Here is a 20,151-nt window from a genome sequence, read left to right on the forward strand (position 1 = left end):
TTCTAAAAATAAGAAAAAAAAATACAGTTATAGAAACAGGAAAGTCAGCTGAAGAGAGAATTAGGAAAGTGGGAGATACAGCCGTAGAAATCACTCAGACTGTAACACCAAGGGATAAAGAATCCAAAACTCGAGGGAGGAGTTAAGAGATGGACACAGGATCTAACAGTTGCTCTTATGGGACAGAATTGCAAAAAAAAAAAAAAAAAATAGAAAGACGGAATACACAAAGAACTGGTTCAGAATTCAGGAAAGAAAGCAGCAGAATTGTAAAGAAGACAGACGTGCATTTCAAGCCAGAGGGATGAAAATGAATCCTTTACCAATACAAGGCAGAGCAGTGTAAAGTCAAGAGAAGACCACTTATGAAGCCACTGTTTCTAACTTTAGATTGCACAGTCTCCATCAGCCCTCACTGTAAGTATACTTTGAGTAGGCTGTATACAACCCCTTTAGGACACTAGGGGGTAATGGTGAGCACTAGGGGCAGTCACCTATGTCCCCCTGAGGGTAAAAACAACCCATTCTCCAGTTTTCGGTGTGGATAAACTGTTGTGCTTACTCCGTTTAGTCTTGGATGTCCTGGAGAGACCCAAGTGTTGAAGGTTTGCTTGTCAGCCTGTAGCACTACTAGGAAGTACGGGAAACTTTCGGTCACTGGAAGCTACTTTGTTTGCTTGTTTGTTTGTTTGTTTGCTATTGTCTTTTTACTTACTCATTTTACATCCTGCTCACTGTCCCCTCCCCTCCCCGTGTTAAACAAGCCTCCTCTGCCATAGGCTACAGCCATGTAAACAACACTCCCATAGATCCACCTTAAGAGGCACAAGCCAATGGCGGCTCTGAACGCATCCACCCAAACACACTCTAATTTCTTCAACTTGGTTACCTCAGGTCCTTTTGTCACAGAAACAGAAAGCTGACTCTCGCAGTAGGTTAGGTGTACTAAATACATCATCATCTTATGGATATTTTCAACTTAAAATCAACTTATCAAGTTGTTGCTTCACTGTAAATCAAGTAGCAACCATGTCTTCCATTTCTTACATCACATCCGAAAGGGTGTGTTGGGTTTCTGACCCCAGGACAAGGCACTGAGGAACATATTTTACATACCAAAGCAGACATGGCCTACAGGCTTTCCCAGCATCCTTCAGTCCCTACCAGGCATACCCTGACCCTGACCCTGAACTTTCCAGCCCACGGGTTGGACTTCCCTTTCCTCAGGGGCTCCTCCTGGTATAATAGACATGCTTCTAATTTCAATATATATATTGAAATTATAAAAAACATATATATGTTGAAATTATGTTTTTTCTCACCCTCTTCCTTGTTTTCAGGTCATTTTCGCTGTTTTATTTTATGAACACCGTGTTTCCCCAAACTCCAAAGCTATTGAACTGGCATCTCCAGAACTTCGCATTGCCCTTCCTTAAGTTCCATGTTTCACGTGGAGAGTTGGCACATCTGGAGGTTCTGCAGATGCCCTCCCCCCCCCACATCCCCCCCTTGCATCCCCCCCCCGCAGCCCTCCCCCCCCCCCCGCCACCACTGCTGGTTTCCCTTAAACTCCTGTGTTTATGAGTGAAGAACTATCTATCAGACGGATAGCTGTATTTTGTGGCACTGTAGGCTCTGCTGGTTCAGCACTTCCTGCTCTCTTGCCAGTCTTCGAGCTTCTCTACAGTGCACAGGCGCAGGTGTAAAGTGACCTTGAGTGGGGGAGGAGCACCCTGCGGGGCCCACTCCTATGTACAATTGCCACTGGGTCTGGGGCTTCTGTTCTTACTTGGTAGATTTCTTCCTTTGTTATCAAGGCCCTAACACTTGCCAGAGAGTCCATTGAAGTGTTTCTTTATGAACTAGATTCCAGAAATGACATAATGGCAGACTAACGTCTTCCTAAATCAATATAATTTCTAACTATATGCTAGGTATTTCTACTCAGAGATAATAATGCCCAGAGAGAGAAATGCATCTCTCACCCACAAACGAGTTTTCCCCCTTATTTTATTTATCTATTTATCTATCTGTCTATCTGTCTATCTATCTATCTATCTATCTATCTATCTATCTATCTATCTATCTATCTATCTATTTTGCAATCCATGGAAGCTACTACAGAAATCCCTAACTGGTCAAAATGTAGAGAGAAAGTGACCATGGGACATACAGTCCAAGCTGGTACATCTACAGTGTAAACTCTAGATGTCAGGTTCAGGGAATATCACTGAAGAAGGATGGGCAAACTGTAAGAGCCAGAGAACCAGGACTGCTAGTATTAGATGCTGTCTTCTAGACATTATCATGGAAAGTGTGCCCATGAAATCTCAGTAGGGCTGCCTAAGCAAGATCCGAATACCGACCACAGAGCAGCTGACATGCCAGTTTCAGATAGGGGAACTCTCACCAGGCCTACCCACAGAAGAAGAGCTACAGAGCTACGGGCAATCAGTGGTTGTAAGGAGATGGAGAATCAGTCTCCTCTAAGGATGAGCTCAAGTGGTCAGCCCTCAACACGAGTGCATACAAGCAACCCTAAGTGGGCTCCGTAGGGTTTTATAAATGTGCATGCTTCTGTGCACCAGTTCTAACTACCGAAGAAGAAGGGTCAGGCACTCGGGAAGGGGTGGGGCGAGGGAGAAGTTGGCGCAGGGAGACGGAAAGGGCAAGAATGCTATATAGTACTCATAAGTGAAAATCCCCCCCAAAAGTAAATTGAAAAAAATAACAACCCAAACAGACTACAGTGTGCAGAAGAGAGGTTCTTGGGTGAATACTGTCACTGATGACCTGTGACCTCTGCTTCTCTTTGAATATGTTGGCATGACTTGATGTTGCTACAGAACCCTCTCTAGAACAAAAAACACACTTACCCTGGGGCTTGGCCCCTTTCTCAGGTTCCCCAGTCCTCCCTTCTGGCTTCTTTGAGTTCTTCAAAGGCTCCATGAGCTGATAACATCACTAACTACTGCTGGCCATTCTTTCTATGGGCTTGGCTATATGTTCCTTGGTTGATTCTCTAGAGGCAAGACCCCATACCCAGGCCTATCTACTTTGAAGACTTTTAAGTCTGAAGTTGATGGAGCCAAGAGATAGCCAGAATGCTGGTAAGACACTACTTCAAAGGGAGTAGCAAAGAGATACTGGTAAGACACTACTTCAAAGGGAGTAGCCAAGAGATGCTGGTAAGACACTACTTCAAAGGGAGTAGCCAAGAGATGCTGGTAAGACACTACTTCAAAGGGAGTAGTCAAGAGATGCTGGTAAGACACTACTTCAAAGGGAGTAGCCAAGAGATGCTGGTAAGACACTACTTCAAAGGGAGCTTCCATAAGTATGTTTCTGGGGGGAAAATAGTATTTGAATCAACAGTGGAGCTAAGAGATAGCCAGAATGCTGGTAAGACACTGTACTTCAAAAGGAGTTTCCATAAATATATTTCTGGGGAAAAGAAGTAGTATTTGAATCAATAGACTCAGTAAAGAAAACAATTCTTTCAGTGATGCCTGTGAGCCTGAAAATCTAAACAGAACAAAAATGTAGAGGGGCATGGGTAAATTCACCCTCTCTCCTCAACCTGGACCACCCACCCGCCATGTTTGTTCACAGGTCCTACTCAACCAGAAGCTTATGCAAATCACTGCCTGGCTCTGAGGCCCCCAGAATCATTCAACCAAGCTTTCTAGTTCTTTAACTAGTTCTTTAACTAGTTCTTTAACTAGTTCTTTAACAGATAGTGGGACCACAGAGTTCTCATTATCACAAGGGCCAGTTCCCATAATATTTCTGTGACTGCGTCTATTGGCTCTCTCTTTGCCTACTGTTGGCCTCCTCCGTGACCTGCGTCTTCAACTTCCAGTGCACACAGTGGACTTTCAAGCTAAAGCTTGGTCCAGGCTTCTTCTCTAAGTTATGCTTCCGTATGACCAGTGGCCTAGCTGATACCTGCGTAGCTCAACATTTAAAATGTCACATGCCTAAACTCTTCCCTGTCTTCCATCACGAGCCGCTCTAAGAATGTCAGTCACCACATGGGCGCAGCTACTTGGACCAGAAGCAGAAGTCTAATGTGGCAAATACCCACCCCCTTCTATCCACCTTGCAGTCCTTTACGGAGCCTGCTTGATTTTACAGGCAACTCAAGTTTTTCTCAAACTTGTCTACCTTGTCCCATGTCTTCCACCAACAACACCTTTCCAAGTAGACATGACCTAATCAAGCTCCTTGAACCCTCTCTTGCCTGCCCTACCACATATCCATTCCACACACACAGGTTCTCCACACATGAGCCAGAGTGAATTGCTGGAGTTCATCAAATCCTCTCTTTGCTGAATGCCCTCTAAAGCCATCCAGATTCTCACAAGTACAACACAGCTTTATGGCTCATAAGGTCTGTGTTTCTCCAGTCTCTGTATCTCATTCCACACTCTCCTCATCTGGTGTCCATAGCTATACTAGTCTATAGTTTGCAGGGGGTGGGGGTCGGGGGTGGGGGTGGAGGGAGGTACACTGTGTTCTGCTCAGGCCGTCCGCACAAACCTGTCACAGTGACTGAAATGGCCTTCTCCTCTTCCACTCTATCTTTTCCTGACCCGGTCTGAGCTCTCTGTGGAAGCTCAGGGCTGAGATCTCTGTTCACACTCCAGGGATTGCCGCTAAAGTTTATTCCATTGCACTGTAGGGGCTTCATTACGTCATTCACCTAAAACCACGCTAATCTTGGGATCAAAGCCAGAAGTTACCAACCCTCACATGGCGCCCACTCCGTATGTGTGTATGTGCGTACAGTGGGCCAGGAACTAGTTTAAGGCTTTGAATACATTACCCCAAGTAATCCCCATAGCAGCCCTCTTAACCAGTCTTGTTCTTATTGCATATACAGATGGAAAATGGACATTTGGGTTGAGTGGCCTTCACCTACTGCCTCTATCCATAGAGAGCGAATGCCTGAATGGGGAACAGGAACTCTGGCTTTGGTGGCAAATAGCACCAGGTATAAGCCTTGGTCAAATTACCTAACTGACACCCTCCAGAAAAAGGGGGGGAGTAATATCATTTACCACAAAACTAGCATGATGAGAGTTTAAGTATGATGATGTTTGCCTAAGGTTAACATGTAGGCGGTCCTCAATACACTCGATCCCTTCTCCTTCTTCCAATAATCAGAATCCCACGGATGCTTTAATCTGCATTTGAACATATATACTAGCATGTGAACTTTATCTTAGACACCCTGAAAGAGGGCTTCTTGTTCTCAGAACTCTTGCAAAGCTTGTAAGTGAGGTAGGGAAAGAACTTATTTCTATAGTACTCTTACTGTATATAAATGATTCTCTTTGGAGAAGTGATATGTCCCATAAGACAGTTTGAGCCCTCAGCTCCCAATCATGATTTCAACTATTGCCAGGAAACAGTGACAAAAGGTATAGTCCATTTTCATCTCTGAATACCCAACTACCGACCTGGTTTAAAGGAACTTACAGTGACAAGTGCAATTTAAACAGCCTTAGAACATTAAAACCTGAACTACTTCAGATCAGTGGTATATATCACAAAGCAAGCATCTCGAAACATCTTGGTCACATGGTTGCTGCCAAAGTGTAACCTCCCGTTAGTAACATAAACAGACTTCAGCGTGAAAGTGTTTCACCCTGGCATCCAGCAACTCATTCCTTCAGCAAGCGACATCCAGAATGGAAGGGCAAACCGAAAACTTTGGAAATCACAGAGAATGGCTTAAGGCACAGCCCTGAACTCAAGGAACTTACCCTATTAATGAAAACAGATTGGAAACAGAAAGCTTTTACATAGAGTTACAACAAACATCTTTGCTATTATTCTCTGACTAAACACTTGCTGAAATAATCAGCCAATCGTGGCATGGGTAAGAAAGAAAAGAAAAATGCCTGCAAGCACCAGGGTTGAGAAAGCTCCTTTCTGTAGCTCTAAATCTTGCTCCTTGGCTCAGTACTTGGCAACTCAATTTACTGGATGCTCACTAGATGCAGATAGTCTTCAACCTTGACCCCCCCCCTCCCCACCCCTCACCTCACAAGTCTTAGTTCTTTATCCCCTTACTCAGGTCCAATAAGAACAGCGCCTACCAGTCTATGAACATTTATTAAGAATGCATCCACCTCATTGTCGCCCCAGATCACTAATCTGGCATAATATCCCCATGACTTTCTTTAGCGACTGTGGTTCACAGAGTCACTGGGCATCTTGTCTCTCCCATTGCCACCTCAGAACCTCATCACGTGTTGTTTCCCCTGCATAGAACTCTCCTCCCTGTACTCCTAAGGAGGCATCCAGGGCTCAGCTAGGGCCACCTGAAGGAATTAAAAGCCATGTGGCCGGGAAGCGCCGCTGGGACTCACACATCTGAAGGAGCGCTCCCATGTTGCTCCCATGTTCTCGGAGCACTGCTCTCCTTGCCCTCTCAGGACTCATCTGTGCTTACACTTACACTTGTGTGCTAATTTGACAAATGGCCACCCACCTAATCACCTCATGGGATGGAGTGGGTGTCACGTTTGTTTGCAGGCTACATACTCCTAGCATCTGGCACTGTGCTGTTATATTCTGCAAACACCAAAGCAACTTGAAATTGTGTTCATTACAGGCTTGCTGGTTTGAGGCATGTGGCGAGGGAAGGTGGGGGTGTGTACCGAGGAATGACACTAATACCTCAAAATTAAGCAGCAAGTTTATCTTGATCACCAAGAGAAAAAAAAGCTACACTGACCCCCGCCCCCCCCCCCCACACACAGACACACAAATGCTGTGAATGCTTCTAAAAGTCGGATTTTTGACATAATTCCTTCAGCCTTTCTTTCCATTGTATGGAAATAGGCTAAACAAACATCACAGGCAGAGCTCAGCACCTCAGGTCCCATCCACTATGGTGCAGATGCAAAGTCAAAGTCAAAGCTTAACTATCATGTTACTGTTAGGGACAAATGGCTGAGGTACCTATTTAACATAACAAAGTGGATGCTGGCTTCCAAGTTCTCCCTGCATCCCTCAGCCCCCAGTTCCTACCAGTTACAGGGTCTTCCTGGCTGGCATAACCACCTTCTACCCTGAACTCTCCAGCCCAGGGGCTGGGCTGCTCTTTTCTATATAATCCAACCATTTTGTTTGCCTGCTGTCTGTACTTTGGGCCTCCTGGCTGCGGCACCTTGTTCCCTTCTGTCCCCTCTCTAAACTGTCTCCTCCACCATACCAGGGTACTTTCCAGTTCATTCAGTGAGCAGACTTTCAATTTAGTGCATGTATTAGCAGGTGTCTCAAGCAGCAAACCCCCCCACACGCAGACCCTGGTTATTGAACGTGTTGGGATTTCAACCTTTGATCTGCCGCTAAGAAGCTCTTGGTGGGGGAGTTCCTCAAAATGAGACGCTTCTCAAATGCTGTACCTGTGGCTCAGCACCAACCCAAGACCTCAAAAATGGTAAACAAAACTGTCCCGAGTCTGACCCTGGAGGGGTGACCTTCCGAGAGGACGGCAAACATTTGTTCTGCCTGATAAGTCAAAGTGAAGGGGAGCTAGTGACGTCAGGGTGAACTTTCCACCACCGCCATTGGTCTGGTCCTTCAGACCATCTCAGTGTTGACCAGTCTACTCCAAAAGCCTGGCAGAGGCGGCTGACAGCCAACGTGGCAGTGACCCTTGGGTTGAGCAAGTGGGTAACAGCAAACCCGTGCAACTCAAAGGCGAAATATCTTCTATCCCAAGAACTGATTTCAAGTCACATCGAAAATGTGCCTCCTATAAATGGCTATAGTGTTGGCCTGAAAACGAATCTGATATTACCTCCATGTGAAAGTGCCTTCATGTCCCCAATGATACAGTCCTACTCAAAGCTTGATAGCAAGACAGACTGGTCATCCAACTCACTGTTTGTCATTGAAACATGGAGATATTTTGGGACTGGAGGAGATGACTCACGTCAGAAAGTGCTTATTGCACAAGCATGAAGACCTTAGTTTGATCCTCAAAAAAAAAAAAAAAAAAAAAAAAAAAAAAAAAAGCCAAACATGGTGGTGGGTGTCTGCACTAAAGAGGCAGAAGACAAGGAGGCCCTTGGGACTTACTGGTTATCTAAAAGATGAGGTAGCTTCAGGATTTTCTAGCTCCTTTTATCCCATGCTTAGACAAAGCTTAGAGAGAACACCTACAAAGAATGAGAACTGTTGATAATCAACAGCCCGTGCTGTGGCTTTGTCCCCCCCCCCCCAAGGATTAGACGCTTAGCCACGTGAGAGAGGGCATGTGACTGTCACCCCAACAGAAGTACTGCTATGAGTTTGAGGCCAACTGGGTGCAATCTAGACCAGCGTGGGCTGTTGTGCGAAACCCTGTCTCTAAACAACAAAACAAAAACACGAAATGCTTGCTAATGGTAAAAATAGCGGAGCATTCATAAGACTGGAGTCCACTTGCTTCCTTACAGATTTTTTTTTTCAGAAGACACAGTTATCTTAAGCAGAAACCCACAACTAATCTTTAGTCCTTATTTTCCCATACAATAGCCAGCTTACCAGACATACAGGGACGCATAGCATACGTGACCTTGTCAGGGGAAAACTCTTTATGAAACTCAATTAAATTAGTGATGTCTAAGAACTTGCCATGACTGTGAATACAGCAGACTCCCAGACGTCTACGTTCTATAACAGACTCAAGGCCACCTCTGGAGACACCCTTTTCTTTTTCTCCCCCAAAATAAATGATTTTCACGTCCTTTAAACCAACCTAGATATTAAAAATAACCATCTGAACAACTTTTGACACATTGTAAAACACAGTTTAAAGAAACCCTTAAAGTCTGACTATCACAACCCTAAATGATACCCTCATATTTTTTAAGTACCATCTAGAAATAATTTAATCATAAGTCTAGACTGGAGGGTTTTGCATTACAAAAGAATTGTAATCTTTTTAGAAAACCCGTTGAACTTGGTTTAAGTTCTTCGGAAGGTTCATTGTAAACCACTGGACAAGGATATGGACTATTTCTTGAGTTGGGGATTTTCCCACTGGGTTAAAACTCTCTTGGTTTTGCTTTAGTCTCTATCACCAGTTTCTCAATCAGATGTTCAATATATGAATGTGTAAAACCTCCGCCCACTTGGCCATTTTGAGAACCACTGTTTCTAGTCTGCCAATTTGAGATCTTCAAAACTTAAAGTCCTATTTATATTTATTCGGGTTCTTATTGTGATTTTGCTCTTTTAAAAAGTGTTTTTTTTTTTAAATTGTCAATTAAAAAGATGAGGGAGACAAATATCTCCCTCTCTCTCCCTTCCTCTCTCTCTCTCTCTCTCTCTCTCTCTCTCTCTCTCTCTCTCTCTCTCTCTCTCTCTCTCTCTCCCTCTCCCCCCTTCTTTCTCATAGATAGGGGAAACACTTATCCACCCCACCTCTACTCATGGGACATTCTTTCTTTGAATTAAGTTTCTGTGGGTTTTGTTGAATGGTGTCAGCTGGAGTCAGGACAGTGACAAAGTGACAATTATGTATCTTCCCCTAACATTTAGTGCCTTCAGTGATTTAGCAGCAGCTACAAGGACCGAGACTGCCTGCAGGCCTTGCACCGTGTCCGTTGCCTACCATTCACCAGTCAACTTTCTCATCAGACCCAGAACCATTTGCAAAAGAGAAGTGCAGCCAGGAACTGGATAAATAATTTTCATGTCTGATAGTATACTGAATTGATCTTTTAAGCAAAAAGTTATCCATGTAGTATTTTCTGTCATTTTAATTTGTAATGAATAAGCAACCGACACAGTCTAAAGAGGAGAGCAAGCACTACTGTAAGTCTGTGAACATGTATGTAAAACGAACTGTACCTTAATTATTTATCCAGTCCTGTGCCGTCTTTCCTGAACTGTTTGGGATGGCAGACCCCTGTCACAGAGGTGACTTATCTGAACTTTTTGGAAAGCAAGACAATGATTTAAAGACCAGTGGGAGTGGACGACATAAGCCAATCAACACCATCACCTGGCCCCAACACCGCCCTCGGTCCAGCTTGCGTCAGCCCAGAAGAGAGGCACTGAGTTGGTTTGCTGTTGGTCACTTGGCTTAAACATTGGTCACACCAATTTCTATTTGCTTTTGGAATTTTGGCTTTTATACAACGAGGTTCTTATTGAAAGCCTCACTTCAGTGTCACACTGCATTTAAAAAAAATCAATCCGTTGCGTGGTCAGGGGATTGAGCTAGAAGCATTAATTTCTCAGGTTTTATGAACTGACCATATAAAATAAAAATAATAATAGCTATTAAAAAGTCACACCGTATGATGTCAGGGTCAGAGTGTAAAGATGGTACTGGTTACATGGGAGGATCGTTTTGCTTTGCCTTGCTGACCCATTCAGAAGAAATTTTACAGGATGACAGGACCTCCAACAGTACCAAGTTACTCAAGGTGCCAGGAAGTAAAGATTCTAGGCGTTATCAACCATGGCTGCCTCACCAGAGGCCATGTGTGGACGAGCAAGCTATGGGGTGTGCTGCAAGAATCTCTAAAGGCATATATTATCTCCTTAAAAGAAACAAACCTATGTTGCTCTCCACACACCAGAAGAGGAAGTCAAATGTGTTGGCGAATAACTTATCTGCAGTAAAAATTGATCAGCTAGACAGACATTCTGAAAGGGAGATGAGAAAGAAGCAGAAACCAGCCCGGACTCAAGATCTTTGCCTTTTAAATGCTTATGACATAAATAATCTCATAACCAATCAGAAGCTCTGTTATAATGGTCCACCAACGCCCATTCCTATAAAAACTAAACATTGTCCTCTAGTTAAGAAATTCCCAAGTTGATGCAATACTCAAACCATCAGAGTCACATGGACCTGCCCGCTCCCCTCTTCCACTCTACTTGTGCCCATTTGATTTATTAACTCTGAGATGGCACCTTTACCCTCACCCGTGACAGTGTGTTCTCCACTCTGGAGGTTTCTGTCATGTTTTTGTTTTCTCTCAGATGAGTGCTATCGTAATTCATCAAGAAAAGACTACGACTCATGGATCTCGGGGAAGCCCGGGGGGGGGGGGGTCCTCCTTTTCAAATGACTGTTTTGGCTGCTTAATTGTCATCTTTCCCAATTAGGGATTCATCCTGTTTGCAAATTTATCCGATGAAGATGAGAAAAAGCAAGCAAAGAATAGCAGTAACTGTTAGGAAATTAAATCCCATTTCCTGGTGGGTCATTAGAGCCAACATGGATGCCATCCTGATATGAGAGCTTTATTGTATGGTCTTCATATTAAATGGGGAGCTGAGAGACAGACACGTGTATACTCCAAACATTTTACTTCCCTTAATATTTTGTGTGTTGGGTTTCAGCATTCTTACTTCCAAGTATACTGAGTAATTATTACAACAGGCACATTAGGTTAAAATCACAAACATACTTCCCTGTCCTTTGTTTAAAAAAATTCAATCTACTTTATGCCAAAATATACTAATCACAAAACTTACAACACTTCTTAAAATCAAATCCACTCATGCGGAAACTAGCTCAAATGGCCAAGACCCTAGTTAGTTGTTAGAGCATTCAGGTTTTTTGTACACATTTTCACACATTCAAATGTGGCCAGCTTAGTGAAGAAATTATATGATCTGGCCTTGACAAAAGGCAGAAAACGTCCCTTTTGTAGGAAAAAGCAGGCTTGCATGTGGTAAGGTAACACCCGATGATGTCTTACAATAATGTCATGGTGTAATTTCTCGCACATCGGGTGATGGATGTATGCCGTTTTGGCTTTTAAAACATAGTAAATACAATATATTTGGTCAGGTTCCAGGATGGTTGAATTGTCAGTATAGAAGGCAGCAAGGGATCACAAACTCCCTCTCTTGCAAATGAAAATGGGTAACCATGATGTCACACACCTTTAATCCCAGTACTTAGGGGGCAGAGACAGGCAGATCTTTGAGTTCAAGACCAGTCTGATCCATAGAGTAAGCTCTAGGACAGATGACAACCAGGGCTGCATAGAGAGGCCTTTTCTAAATAAATAAATAAATAAATAAATAAATAAGTAAATAAATAAATAGTAGCATGACCTAGGTTATAGGTATGGCTAATGAGCAAATCTGGGTACTGAGGTGGCCAACACTTTAACTGACCTCTTTAAAACAAACAAACAAACAAGCAAACAGAACCCCATAAGTAAATCCACAAATGGGGACAGGCGCTTTGGTCTAAGTAAGCACATGGCTGGGACTGAGGACACATGCCCACATGAAGATAGCCTTGGCGTCCCAGGCTCTGTCACAGTTAATACCAGCTTAACTGCACAGAGTCCCCTGGGACTTGTCAAACGAGGAGCTGCTATGGGCTGAGGTCATTCAGGAAGTTCTCAGGGAGCCCTGGGGCCTCTGGCTGAAAGGAAAGGCCATCTGAGATCTCAGTGGACAGAGAGGCGAGAGGCCTCCTGAGTGAAAAGGGGCGCGCATTCCGACAATGTGAGAACCCTCCTGGCCTGAGTGGAGACCTTCTGACCCCGACAGGAGAACAGGATGAAGGAATCCAGATGGAAGAAGATGGCGTCTGGGAAGTCAGATGCTTGGGATGAGAGGCCCTGAAACTTCACAATAAAGCTGGCAGGGAAGTTGCACAGAGAGGTGGTGGGTGGAGCTGGAGGTGGAGACAAGGGTGACTGACAAGATGGTTTGGGATTTAACTTGCCTGTCTGAAAATGATGACCAAAAGGGAGACAAATAGAAAAATTCAAATAGAAGTCAACAGGAATTTGACATTTTTTTCCCTTGAAAGTTTTTTTTAAATCATTTTTCTAGCTCATGATATATGCTAGGAATTTTATATGACTGTATTAAGAGAAACAAGAAACTTGAAACCAAAAAAAAAAATTTTTTTTTGGCTGTTATCTTCACACAGAAAAGATCCTAAAATTCGTGTCCCAAGAAAATGTTATTAATTGAAAGCACAAAACTATCCAGTCACAAGAAACTTAGAACTTGTCAGTGTGTTGAATCAAACTTTGTCTTGCTGGTGTTTAAAAGAACTAAAGTATCCTGTAGGGAAATTTCAGCTGCAACAATATCCTCAAAGGACTGTGGCAGGAGCAGCTTAAAATCGGTCAACAAAACACAAACAGAGCAACCAGAGCCCAATCCCATCAGCACTTTGCCCAGGAACAGGAAGGAAGAAGGGAGCCTCTTGTTCGTGTCTTGACTGTAACTCAATTTCTGACACTAGTCCTGGAACAAAATAACACGTGGAACGGAGTCTGCTTATAGCCGAAGTCGGGAAAGACACAAAGACCCAGTTTAAAAAAAAAAAAAGTGGTTACTTTTTAATCCTTTCTCAACAGCCACACCTTTTCTCATACTTCCAACCACACACTTCTTTTTCTGGCTCCCTCCTTAATTTCTCTTGTTTTCCAACCTTCCTTTTTGCTTCTGTTTTTCTTTTCTTTTCTTTTCTTTTCTTTTTTTCTTTTCTTTTCTATTCTATTCTATTCTTTTTTAACTTTCCTAGGCTATATGTTATGTATTTATTTAACTTATTTGTTTATAAAGATAGAGTTTCTGTATGTTGCCTAGGCTAGCCTTGAACTTGTGACCCTCCTTCTTCCCTACCTTCTCAAGCTCTGGCATTATGGGTCTGTATTACCATGTCTGTCTCACTTAACTTCCTCTTTTTTTTTTTTTTCCTTCGAGACAGGGTTTCTCTGTGTAGCCCTGGCTGTCCTTGAACTCACTCTGTAGACCAGGCTGGCCCTGAACTCATGGGATTAAAGCTGTGTGTCACCACCGCCTGGCAGGCATCTTCCCATGCTTCTCTAGTCCTTGCCTAAACTTACATAATAATGAAGAAACCAAGTAACAAAATACAAAATTGAATATTACCTTCAAGAGCCACACACATTACTTTAATTGTAAACAGAAAAGTATGGTTGAGCTTCCTTCTGTCTTCCTTCCTTCCTTCCTTCCTTCCTTCCTTCCTTCCTTCCTTCCTTCCTTCCTCCCTCCCTCCCTCCCTCCTCTCTGTCCCTCCCTCCCTCCCCTCCTGTCTCTCTTGCTCTCTTCCCTTTGTTTAACCTAGGCTAGTTTCCAGCTTGCTATATAGCTGAAGATGACCTGGGACTCCTGCTGATCCTTCTAAATCCACTGCAGCCCAAGAGCTGGAACTCGTGGTTTCACCCATACTACTTAACCACCACTCTTCCTGCTCCATTCCAGGTCCCCTCTAGAATGTGCCACGTGTCCATGGCATATCTGCACAGTAGATTTTTTTTTCGAAAGCAGGAAATATATTTAATATAACAAAATCTGAAAGAGGATTTTTACAATGTAGTGCAATGCAGGTGCTTCTATTTTAAGATTTAGAGTTTCAGGACTTTTTTGTTGTTGCTGTTGTTGTTGTACCCACCCGTAAGTTTCACAACTTTGTTAGAGCTCCCCCGCTGGTTCTTCCAGATTCCTGATGTCTCTGCCCAGTGGAATTCTGCAATGAATGCAATGAACTAGGTGGGGGCCCTTTCATCTTTTTTTTTAATGTTCTTAGCACACACACACACACACACACACACACACACACTGTAAATTACTGTATGGATAACGTCATCCAATGAAATCTCCAAAAGTCAACATTTATGACCCTCGCAAATATGAGACCACAAAGGCCTTCTGAGTCTAGGGCTCGGGATGGGAGAGGGCTGATGCTTGCTTGTAAATGCTCCAAGGGAATGGCTCCAACCTGGCCTGGGACTTCTGAGGAGACTCTGAACTCGATGGCACTCGCCTCTCTCCAATGCAGCCTATGCCACCTCCACGGTTATACAATGGGCTATTTTAGAAATGTTTGAATAACCAACAGCTACATTGCAAAATTAGCAAACAGCTTTGGTAAAGGTTGACAAATTTATTGACTTTGCCACCGACCAAAGCAGAAAATTGTATTTAGCCTCAGTTGACAGAAGTACTTGTCAGAAGATAGTCTATGACCTTGATATTTTTTTGGTTTTTCCCCTTGGAAACAGATCTTTCTGTCCTGTCTCATTTCTCAAACTCACGTTGAAATCACAGAGGAAAGAAAAGGTGTCACAAACTCAGTCTAGGCTTCTGCTCAAATAGATAAGGTGAATAAAAGCAACAAGGTCTTTAACATTTATGGGAATTTAAAACGTAGGCAGTCAATGGAAATCCTAAATATTAAAATAGACTTTTTAAAAGCTGGCTTGAAATAGCAATTCTTGGCCGTTTAAATTCCTTCCGGAGGGCTGTGGGGATGGCTCAGTGGGTAAAGGGCTTGCCACGCAAGTGTGGGGACCCTGGCTTCAGATCTCAAAATGACAGGCAGGGCATGCACTTCTGTAATTCTGTTGTGCTTCTGACAAGATGGGATGCAGAGGCAGGGGAATCCTCAGGAGTTCTCAGGCCAGCTGACCTGGTGTACGCAGCAACAAAGAAATGACCTTAAGCAAGGGGAAAGGTGAAGAACAAACCCACCCTCTGACGTGTGTGTGTGTGTGTGTGTGTGTGTGTGTGTGTGTGTGTGTGTGTGTGTGTGTCTGGCACATGCGTGCATGTAGATGCACATCATACATGTAGATTATATACATAAGCACACACATAAATAATATACTTCACATACATAGATTAGATACATAAAAATACCTACTAGATGAATCAGTATGACTAAAAGGTGCGTAATTACAGCATTATATACAAGACAACTAACCTTCTGCCCATTTCTGTTCTTCATACTGACATAAATAGAGCTGAGCTGTGTTTGTTGTCTTTCAAGTTAATAGCAACTGATGCTCTAAACAACAACAACAGCAACAACAAATCTCATTGCTCTGGGTCACAGGCCACTAAATCCCATTGCTTCCTTCCCCATCCCCATGTGTGCTTCCTTTATAAAAAAAACAAATTTTCTAAAATAACTTTAGCTTTGTAATTTTTATTAGCTACTGGACTTTGTCAATCTGCTATTAGTCGGCTGGAATCTGGGCCCTCAGCAGATCTCTAAACTATGGCCCGATTGGTTGTGAGTGAGTAGGCTAGGCGCTCCCAGCAAGAATTGAGAAAGGAATGGGCCATCATACATAGTGACAGTTGGATCTGGGCTGTAGAAGACTGTGTCCCTGCTAGCCAGGCCCACATGGAGGCTGGCCTCTAAGCATCCACAGAATGCGGAACTTAGGATTCTCTGCTGCAACGGTGTCATGAGGCTTCTATATTGCAGCTAGGTCCACAGTGTGCAGTGCCTAGAGGTGGGGTTTTCATGAGGTTCTCACCTAATCAATGGATTAACCCCTTGATACAGCAAATCATATTATTATTAGAAGGTGGTAGAAACTGGTCTTTTATTTTTACTTTTTGGTTTTGGGTTGGTTTGGGTTGGTTTGGGTTGGGTTGCGCTGGGTTGGGTTGATTTGGGTTGGGTTGGTTGGTTGGTTGGTTTTTTTTTTTTTTTTTGAGACAAGGTTTCTCTTTGTAGCCTTGCTGTTTTGGAACTCACTCTGTAGACCAGGCTGACCTTGAACTCAGAGATCTGCCTGTCTCTGCCTCCCAAGTGCTGGGAATAAAGGCGTGCACCGCCCTTCAGTAGAAGCTGTTGAAGGAAGCAGCTGGTCACAGGATGTGCCTGCGAAGGGTGTATCTTGCCTAAGGCCTCTTCTTCTGTCAGACTCTGACCACGACGTGAACCCCTGCACTCTACCACGAGTTCTTCTGCGTGGTGCTCTGCCTCACTCTGCCCAGAAGTCAGAGTCAAGTGACCGCTGACAGAGATGTCTCAAACCATGAGTCAGAGGACTCTTCTGTCCTTTAAGTTGGTTTTCCTCAGGTATTTACACGTAGCAAAAGAAAAGTAACACACATGCTTAGCAGACAGAGTTGTTCAAAGGAACCTAAATGGGGTGGGGATGGGGTGGAGGTAGGAAGCAGTGGGGGCAGGGGTAGAGCTCTTGATGTTCTTCATGCAGTGAACCAGGGAGGGGGGGGGGTCTTGAAGTGAGTCTCTTCAGTGGAAGAAACACAGGTTTCTAACACAGAGATCACTTTCCCTGCTGGGTTCCAAGAACCCCAGTGTGTGGCCACACTTCACTCAGAGCCCTCACAGGGCCACCCACTTACAAACTGCTCTCCTCTAAAGGAGTTGGGCAGTGCCCAAGCTGGCAACCTAACTCAGCTTTTTGTGTTCTATGCGTTACTTTATTAAAGAACTATAACTCTGGCCAGGTGATGGTGATGGTGGTGGTGGTGGTGGTGATGGTGGTGGTGGATCACACCTTTAATCATACATAGCACTTGGGATGAAGAGGCAAGAGGAAGGAAGGTAAATCTCTGAATTCAAGACTAGCCTGGTCTACAGAGTGAGTTTCAGGCCAGCTAGGGCTATACAAACTGTCTCAAAATAATATATAAAGAATATATTATATATAAAACAAATGAGAACTCTAGAGGGCAAATATAAAATTAATAGTACTAATCTTCCTTTAGCAGCAGAAGGGAGTCATTCAGACTAATGGTATATTTAGGGAATATATTTGGGGAATGGTTTAAGTCTGTCTAGACAACCCATTTAGATTACCTATAAACAACCCACCTTGTTTGCTTTGAATAATAATAGACCATGCCTGGCTATAGTTGGCACTGTATAAATGTTGAATGAATAAAAGTTTTTATTAAAGGCATTGATTCAAGCTGCCCATCCAAACCTGCCTTTAGAAATTATTTATAAGGTTTCTTTCCACACACTAGGAATAACCACTTGATAGCCACCAAGCAGTCATGATGTCTCACCAACATGGCCTCTTAGAATCATGAGCTAAGCTGGGCATGGTGGTGCATGCCTTTAATTCCAGCACTTGGGAGGCAGAGGCAGGCGGATTTCTGAGTTCGAGGCCAGCCTGGTCTACAAAGTGAGTTCTAGGACAGCCAGGGCTACACAGAGAAACCCTGTCTCGAACCCCCCCCCCCAAAAAAAAAGAATCATGAGCTAGACAAGGGCAAGAGCAATGGAGATGCTAATGTGGATGGGAAAAGCCCATGATGCCTCAGTCCCACACAGAGATGCAACAGGCAATGGTTCTAAGGATGCTGAGCCAAGGGCCATAGTTTCCCTCGGGATAAGTATGTCAATTAGTTATCCAACACCCAACGGCCACCCCTGAAAACAACAGATGAAATGAAAAGGTTATACACATATATTTAGGAATATATGTAACAACAATTAATTCTAGAAAGGCCATGAGTTGGAAAGAGAGCACAGAGCATAGATAGCAGGGCTTGGAGGGAAGGAAAGGGAGAGATGGTGTGACAATATTGTAATCCCAAAATCTGAAAGAAGTCATTTTTAAAAGATGTGCAAGTCCTAGGGCAACGCTCAGAACCACTGAGTAGAGACTACATACCACGCTCTCTAGGTGAAGAACTAAAAAACTGAAATTCACAACTCTAAAATAAGCGGTACGCATGAGTAAAGGTCTTTCTGCTAATAACGCTCCTTTTGTCACCAAACTAGAAACGTTTTAACATGAGTAAGTGGTAACTGTACTTACATAGAAATCAGAGAGTCGCCAAAATGTTTGTTCCCTAGGAACATGACCAAGATACAAATCTCTGTCGGCGTAGAATTTTGATTTCTAAATATTTCAATTTGACTCTTCTCGTTAAAACTTTTGCCAAAAGGAAGAGATGCGTGGTCTTTAGTGCATTTTCTTCTTCCCCGCTTTCAGTCAATCTACCTCGTTCCATCAGCAAGCATTTATTAGGCACCTGGAGTATAGAACAGAGCTTCCTGCCTCCTTGGCCCTGGTTAGCTTTCTTTCTACTTTCTAATGAGCGGCTGTGTTTTACTATGAAGAGTCATAAGCTTTGAAATTCTCGGGGTATTTAAGAATTGAGCTGGCATGCATGATATTAACGTAGGTAGGCGTGCATTCATCTATGAAGCTTTGCGTTGTGTTTGTTATACAGAAGGCTCTGTGTAGCTTCTTCATTGGACACTGTAGGACTTCCTGTCCACAGAAGCTGGGCTTCTTTGCCTCTCATGTATGTAACGCATGTACTACTGTCTCCCTATATTCCCAAAGCCTCACCAAATACAGACTGGCTAAAGTCATGAGCGTGGTGACTCTGGCGTCCACATTCAGTGCTTCTGAAGGGAGCCCCACTTGGCTCCTCCTGGCCCCAGGAGCTGAAGACAAGGTCTAAAACCTTGTTCCTTTGTGTTTCTGCCTCGTGCGTCCTTGGAGACAGACTCACATGCTGAGCTACACATGCGTTTACACGTCTGCCTTCTGCAAGAGCACAGATCACATCGCGTTCTCCAGAGACTCCTGCCTAGACCCGACTCCAGTCTCTATCGCTTATTAGCACTCTGGCTTTGGGCAAGTTGTTTGCTATTTCTCTTGACCTCTTCCCTTCCCTCAGTGTTCTGATTTACAGGGGAAACAATGCCCGCCTCACACTTCCGTTACGAGGATTAGCTGATCTAATGTCTACATGGTGTTCTGATGGGCATCTGGCACATGGTGAGTACGGTATATTTACAAATGCCTTTAAAGAGCTATTAGCATCATTCATGGGCCTCCGACTCGTGCTTAAGAGAGTATGACAACCTGGGCATGGTGGCACATACTTGTCATCCCAACACGTGGGAGACCAAAGCTGAAAGATCAAAAGTCTGAGGCCAGCCTGCGCTACACAGCAACAGTGCCTCAAAACAAACAAACAAAAGAAAACAAGCAAACCAAAAACAAACAAACAAACAAAACCCAAATCAACAACAACAATAAAAGGATTTCTGAAATGAACGGAACCCCTGTAACTATATGGAACCCCAGTTTTCTCTTTCTAACTGGATCTAGCAAAGCTGGTACCAGCTTACTTTGAAAGCTAAATGAGTTAACAGTTTAGTGTTCCAACTAAGGTATTTTATTGTTTGCTTATATGAGTTATGTGATGTTTGCCAATTTGTTTATAGGGTTAAGTCCATCAGCATGTCTCTCTTTGGAAGGGCCGCTGCTAGCCACTCTGCTATTTTGCCCGTTAGGCTATTGATTGGCGCCATCGGAAAGCTGGAAAGAGACGGGTTTTGGCCCTGACCCACGGAACCTCAGAAAACAACCTTGTAAGAAGACATGGCCT

The 20,151-nt window shown here is 43.7% G+C and overlaps 1 protein-coding gene across 4 annotated transcripts in view; it reads right to left on the minus strand.

Moving 5' to 3' along the window:
- Slc38a4 (solute carrier family 38, member 4) overlaps nt 1-20,151 on the minus strand; it is a 61,141-nt gene that overhangs the window by 26,460 nt on the left and 14,530 nt on the right. The window contains exon 1 of one of the 4 annotated variants that reach the window (NM_001358058.1): nt 9,859-9,938. The exons of the other annotated variants lie outside the window; for them this stretch is intronic. The gene's annotated coding sequence lies outside the window, so the exon portion shown is untranslated. Of the gene's footprint in view, nt 1-9,858; nt 9,939-20,151 lie in introns of those variants that run through there. 4 annotated transcript variants of the gene reach the window in all.

The sequence above is a fragment of the Mus musculus genome, chromosome 15, assembly GCF_000001635.26.
Source record: "Mus musculus strain C57BL/6J chromosome 15, GRCm38.p6 C57BL/6J".
Lineage (NCBI taxonomy): Eukaryota > Metazoa > Chordata > Mammalia > Rodentia > Muridae > Mus > Mus musculus.